Source organism: Chaetura pelagica, unplaced genomic scaffold (assembly GCF_000747805.2).
Source record: "Chaetura pelagica isolate M959 unplaced genomic scaffold, ChaPel_1.0 scaffold123, whole genome shotgun sequence".
NCBI lineage: Eukaryota > Metazoa > Chordata > Aves > Apodiformes > Apodidae > Chaetura > Chaetura pelagica.
In genome coordinates this window covers 435273-442705 of record NW_009953295.1, presented here as the reverse complement: position 1 = coordinate 442705, position 7433 = coordinate 435273, and positions in this window count along the sequence as shown.

Sequence of the window (7433 nt, the reverse complement as noted above, 5' to 3'; positions counted from 1 at the left end):
AAAACAAAATTTATTAAATCCCCTTCAATTCCTCAGTATAAGGTAGTAATAATTTTAGTTCCAGAATGGCTCATCTGTCCTTTAGTAATGGCATCTATGTCCCAGCTTGTCACCCTGAGCTCTATTTAGGACTCCTAGAAAGCAGCAGGCACTTCAAAATGGCCTGGTTGTTGCTTCCCATTACAGGCTCATCAATCACTGTCTGTAGATGCTGCCTCTTACAGCTGAGCGTGGAAGGAGCTCCAGGTTGATAGGCTGATGGACACATCTGAAGCCAGATGTAATGGATTCCAACCCATCATTTGTCCTACTGGTATCAAAGTCATAGGGCAAGCTGAGCAAGGTGCCTCCTCCCTCGTTGTTTATTGCATGTACCACTTTTTGCAATTTTTTCTTACAATGCTGTGGTGGAATATGAGGTTTTGCCATTGCTGAGAGACTTATAAGTGTATGCATTGTCCAGGTCTTCTTCAAACGACTGCTCACAAAAGGGAAGAGGAGCCATGGATGAGGGATTGAACTAGATGCCCCCCAGATGTCCCTTCTCAAACATTCTGCGATTCTGTGATGAGAAAGGATTTTATCTACCCACTTTGCAGTGGTTGCCACTTTGGGAACTTTCAACTAAGCCTTCTCTCCTGGGATTGAGCCTCAGGTTTGTCCCACCTGCAGCACAGTAAAACAGGATTAGCAGAGAGATGCAAATTGTCAAAATCACAATGGTCAAAAGAATGGCAGGTTCAGATGCAGTTTTTGGAAACAGGCATAATTGTTAGGGTTCAGAGCTGGCACTGAACAGGGAAGTTGGCTTGTAAGTGAGGAGGTCACTCAAACTCTGGGTTTGGACTGTTCATTTTACCCTGGGAAATTATGGCCAAATGCTTCTGTGTGAGGCCAAAACCAGAAAGTATGTAAGCCTCCTCACTGTAACAAATCAAGCAATTGCCCCAACCAGCAATTATTGCAGGATCCAGATAATCTCCATGTAGAAAGAGAAGTTTGGGGCTGTTTGAAAGAGAAAATCCTGCCTTGTTTAACTCCGTTGCAAAAAAATCCTAATCCAAGTATGATTTCACCCTATATTATACTCTTGCCAGTTGGAGATTTTTGGTTATAGATAAGGATCAGCCAGGGTTTATGGCAAAGTTTATTTTGTAGTAAGTCTGTAGCAGCAATTAAAGTTCCAAAACAGTTTTCACATACTAGTAATTTAAAGAAAAGTACATCTCTGAAGATGTAATTTTCCATTTTTAATCTCCATCCAAAGATATTCTTTAACTTTAAGCAAATTCCTGTCAAACAGTTATAATTGTATGAAAAAAGATACTTTTCCAGATGTAAAAAAAGATGACTGCTGACTTTTTCCTTTCTTTTCTATAAGATAAGCCAAAAGAACTGACCTCTGAAGACTAGTACATAAATAACTGCTCAGGAACTTCTTCATAAATGCACTGTAAGATTAAAAGGGAAAATAACTAAAGTATAAAGCCTGAATGCTAGGTAATAAGAATGCACAGTAGAAAAACAGCAATAAGATATTTTTATTCCAGTCACAACCTGCTTCCTAAACTATACCTGAGGTAGCAAAGATAATACACAAGGAACTAGGGCTCAGCTTTAGTACAGATATCAGACCCTGGGTGATTTCAGCCTTCAGTGCAAAACTCGTAGCTCTATACAGTATTACAAATGTTCATTTTAAAAGTATATCAAGCAATATGAAAAGAAATAACTGTCCTATTGCAAAGTAAGCATGGCAGAAAATAGTTATTCCTTATATAGAATGGTTCTATATACTATTCTAACATAAAATTGTTTTACTAGATGTATAAACTCTCCCAGGAACAGAGACTTTCCTTGGGTTATCTTTAGAAGAGTGGGTAACTGGCATCCTTTAACATGTAGAGGTCTTTGTTGGATGCTAAATATATTGAGGCAAGGAAATCTTTGATCCTACCTTCCACAGAGCTGTACTTCCCATCCTAACCATGTTCCACAAAAATTTGTCAGATTCATGCAAAGTGAAAAAAACCACATGATTTCCCAGAAATCAATGAAGGTCTTAGCCAGGATCATTAATTATATATGTAAGATATATCAATACTTCCTTCGTGCTTGACAGAGTGAAGTTCTCAAATGGGTAGCAATAATATTTGACTCTGATTTGAGATTTGTATAAGATGCCATAACATTTACATATAACATATGTAATCTAGGATTGATTGTAATACTTTACATTTTGTGTATCTTGATTCTCTTAAACTGACAGAGCAAGTACACCACTAATATCTAGTTCATTATATCATAGTGCACTGATGTATTAATCAATTTTCTGATTTTATCTATATCAAAATAAGGTATTTATGTATGGCTTTTCTTACTTTTTATTAACAACAGAAGGCAACATGGGTTTTTTCCCCTCCTTATACTTGCAGAAATTATTCTCTACAAAAGCCTGAATGAGGATACCATAGTAGATACCAGTAAAGTTTCATTACTGATATCCATTTGATTCTAGGATCAGAGGGACAGGGGTGGTTCTGGAAAATACACTAAAAATAAAACTTCTCAGGCTCTGGTGGAGGCATTGACAAATTAATATACCTGAATTGGGAAAACTCCCAGCGTTGTGATCATGGTCAGATCTCCAATAACACTGGACATGGAACAAAAAAGATACCTGTCTGTTTAGCTACAGTTCCTAGAAAAACCAAAGGGTGTTGCTACCATTTGTTTACTGGACAGCTCGGAAACATAAAATAACCTTAACAGTTCAAAGCCCTGGCCCTCATATATGTCTCTGTTTAATACTGCATAGTTCTTTGCAAATTAACAAGTCTGAAAATAAAAAGGACAATACTCCACTTTCCACAAGCTACTTAGCTCTTCATGGAATGGTTTTTAATTGATTTCACTAATCTTCATTGTACAGAGTCAATCCTTCAAGACTGGGCTTTACTGAGACTGTACCCAACCATGAAGTTAAGTATTAAGATCCAGATCCTTGTGGGTATTTACGTGTTTAATTATTTTCCTGGATCAGAACTAGCCCATACAGACACGTTCCAAATTCTTGGTCATAAAGGCATGACAGTTCCTAGATACTTCTCTCTATGACAGGCAGCCTGCCAACTGGAAAGCTTCTTTGCCTCAAAACTTCAAGAATGCCGTGTGTCAGGCTGGCACAGGGAACTGGCCACTAAATTCAGATCACGTATACAGTCATGGTGTTTTCCTGTGCTGATATAAACCCCTGGAATGCAGAATAGCACTTCAGAAAACCACATATCCCCTAGTTTGTTATGTCTTCTGTCTTCATGCCAATAGTTTTTAATTCCACGGTAAAAAGGAACAAGTTGTCTAAATATAGTTTAGACAGATGAGGATTCTGACTTCAGTCTGTGTTGGGAAATAGTCGTTTCCGCGTGCAACCTGAAACCTGCTCTCTCTTTGCCCAGCTGACTTTTGGTCCTAATGTAATGTTAGCAGAGGATTTGAAAGCGTCACCTCTCGTCTTTGGCTCTTTAAATACATTGCTTAATTCCATCAACAGAGGTCACTGCAGCTCTTTTCCTTTGGTGAAAGCATGCCTTTTCCAGCAGATAAAGCAAAAGTATTAATGCTCTCATCTAGCAGAGCACCGGTTTATCCATTAATCCATTTATCCTGGTAAAGGAAATTTATACATAGTTAGAGGCTGGGGGCGGGGAGGAAATAGGAAAAGTATCTAGGAGGGCTTTTTTGAGTTTTGGAACTTAACCTAATTCAGGCAAAGTTGTTTATAGTGATGTTTTGAGCTTTGTCACTACATCTGTCTTCCTTTTCATTACGCAGGAGCAAGACCTGTAAATCTGGTCTTGGCACCAACTGTTTTATCTGCTCTGAAGTGCTTGGTAAATCAGTATCAGGCATTTTTGCATTAGGGGAAGAAGAAGAAAAAAGCTCTGGAAATAAATCCTTCAAATTGCAAAGGCTTGATTAAAAAATAATTGTCAGCAGTCATCACTTTCATTTGAATCTATGTTTGTACACTTATGAAAATGGTGGGGAAAGATTTTTGGATATTTATGATTAAGAGGAATTTGAGCCAAAGAGTCCATTTGAGCCAGCAGTAATGTGAGCCTTGCAGTTTTCTTTGCTAATCCCGTTACAGTTGATTGAGCCAAATATGCTTGCAGACAAAGCGTTCTTTAGAAATAAACAGAATATAGGAGTTGTACATAGCGAGACACTGTTAAAAAATATTTATTACCTTTTTATGTGTACATACAGAAATAGCTTAGTTTCTTGAGGAAGAAGATGCAACTCAAAGATAAACCAGTTGTAATGCTTAGGTTTGCAAAGATGCTTTTCATTCAGAGTGCCAAAATCACTTAAAGAACGAGGATAGTGGCATTCCACTTCAGATTGAGTGAGCTGTGTTTAGTTGTTCACTGCAAAGGTCTCTATCTGTGGGGTAAGTGTCTGAGCTCCCACTGGAGCTTGAGCTGTTCCTCAGATCACTGGAAGGCAACCATCCTTGTGCATCCATCTGAAGGGCACTGCTGGCTGCCTTGTGCACCACCTAGCCCCAGGGATGCAGTCCAGCTGCTGTGAAAGTGCCCCAAGGGACTTCCCTGGCCACTGGATGCTAAACCAGGGAGCACAGGGCTCTTGTGGTTCCTATGCCAAATCTGGAAACTCAGATGGTTTGAGGCATTTGTGTATGACTTAGTCCTGAGTGTCTTTATGCCTATTACACATGTGAGGAACTGGAGACATAAAAAGCTTAAGAGATTTGTTCTAGATAAAAAATCTGTGCCGATCTATAGCCTCCTTTACTCACCAGATCAAAATGGAGAAGTGTTAGAAATGAAATGTAGTGTTGATTTTGCATTCCAGTGTTAGAAACATAGTGTCAGGTTTGGTTTATATCCTAGTGTTAGAAATATATAGTTTGCTTGAGATAAGTGAGATATCTGCACATTCTAAGGACACCAGGAGTGGTTTATGGCCCAAGAAACTGGGGGAGTGAATTGGGCTCCATCTGGGCATCCAAACATGGAGAAGGATTTATGGCCCAAGATAAGACTGAACAAAGCCACTTCTATCTTGCTCTCAGGACAGGATGACACCAGTAGATTTGTTAATTGGGAAGAGAGCCCAGGGGGCAAGAAAGGTCAAAATTTTACCTTAAAAGGTAAAAAGTAAACTGCTAGAATGGAATGTGTAAACAGGGGCGGGAAACTTATAGGATAATTTGAAGCGTCGGATGGGCTGTGAACCCTGGGCTACCCAGCCAGTGAGGAAACAGGGGAGGGAAATTTTCGTCGGGAATAGGGAATATAAACCGTTATTCACCTTACTGTGGGTGTGCCTGCTTGTTTAGGTCACCCATTCTTGCAAGAATGTAAATAAACTGTGCTTCGTTGAAGGATCTGTGTGGGCCTGTTCAATGGCACGACAAACGTTTCTCACAGAAGTAACTTCAGAGAGTTTTCAGGTTCGAAGGCAAAAATATATTTGCCATAGATGATTTACTTCTTACAAGCCCCTTCAATGTTACCAAATTTTATAATTATGCAAAACACGCAGAACATACGTAGTTTTTTGAAAGGAACAACTGTTAACATAGTGGAGAAGACTGAGTGAAGAATTACATCTTTTTTTACATTACATGTATTTCATACATAATCTTGAATATGGCAAAATTTTATGTCTTTTAGGACACTGCATGTTTGTAAACATCAGGTCCTGATGCTTGGCTTGAATCCTGTGCAGATTGTTCTTTCCCTTTTTTTTTTTTTTTTTTTTTTTGTGTGTGTGTGTGTGTGACGAGAGCTGAAGAAACAGTTTCAGTCTATTCTTTTGTTCCTTTCTGGAGGTTTCAGTCACCTGAAAGCCTAAGGGAAGGAAAGGTAGACGTGAAGTCAAGGGACCAGGGTCTTGTGTTCAGTTCCTGGCACTGTTCCTGAGTCAGGTGTACACACGGCTCATTTGCTTTGTGCACGTTTCCCCACCTTTCATATGGGGATTTAGCACAGGCAGAATTCTCAGGGTGCCCTGCCTCTGAACTGTCTGTACATGCAGCACCTGAAAGACACTGTGCACCACTGTGAGTATTATCAGTGTCACTCATTCAGTAATACTGAAGCAGGGCAGGTGGTTTTCATTTATAATGTTTTTCCTCATGCAGTAGAAGTTTCTGTGATGGGAATTTTTCCCTTAAAGAAAGGCATGAATAAAGCCAGCTAGGCTATAGGTCTTATTCCAAGATACCTTAAAAAAAACAAAAGCTCCTTTGTTTTGGAATATATTTTATTTGGCATTTGCAAATCATCGTTATTTTCACCCCTTATCACTGCTGCAAAGCAGAGAGCAGTGATACAGTAGAGCAAATGGAGTTAGGCCCAGTACCAACTAATGAGTCTAAATTAATATCTGACATACATGACAGAAAAAAACCCAACCAACCAACCAACCAAAAATAACAGTTTAACTTCCACTTTCTTTTATGATAATTTTATATTTAAAAAATTAAGTTAGTGATGAGAAAGGACCTGACTTGGTTTTGAGTGTGTAAAAATGATGTTGCAGATGACTAATACCTGTGCCCCCAGCTCACTGTGGCTATTCTTGACACATACTTATTTTTTCCTAGAGTGATTCCACTAGCACAGTAGGAAAAAAATCAAGGATAATGTTTAGCTTGGGTGTCTGCTTCTGACCAGCTGGTCACTATTGTTGTGGCTGCAATCTGCTACATCAAGGAAAGCAAACTCTGAAAAAGTGAGCTTGGCATTGTTTTCTTCAGTCTATGCCTCATTTCTTATGATTGAAAAATAGTAGCAAATTGAATTTTTCAAGAAGGAAGGGCAGGCTAGAAATAAACAAGAACCAATATTAACTTTTGAAATTTCACACCTGTGAAACCAAAGCAGGAAAGAGAATCAAGTTTCACTTGTCATTAACATTGAGACAGATTCTCAAAAGGAAATAAATTAGGCAACTTAGCTCAATAGATTTCTAGTCTTCTTAACTGGTTCAGAACATTACTCATGTTACCTTACACCTCTGATTTTAAAGTTCTTAAGTACAGGGAGTTTGGAAAAACAATAAATGTAATTGTCCTACCTAAAAAGCAAACAATATATAAAGATAAGGTAGTCTGGTTTTCCATTCTTACTGTTTGTGTTTTATCCATGTATGTAGATAGAAAATTAGAAGAAGCACCTATAAAGAAAGGAGGCTTGGAAATATTTTTTTTTACATTTTCCAGTCTCCTACAGGCTTTTAAATAGCAGTGTCCATTCATACATGACAATAAAACATGAGTTTTTAGGGTCTAATGGCTGCAAGAAAAACCTTGAAAGTGTTAGTTCTCAAAATCAACCCACCAGCAAGAAAATAAGATTAATTTCACAATTATTTTCATCTCTATTATGTAAAAATCA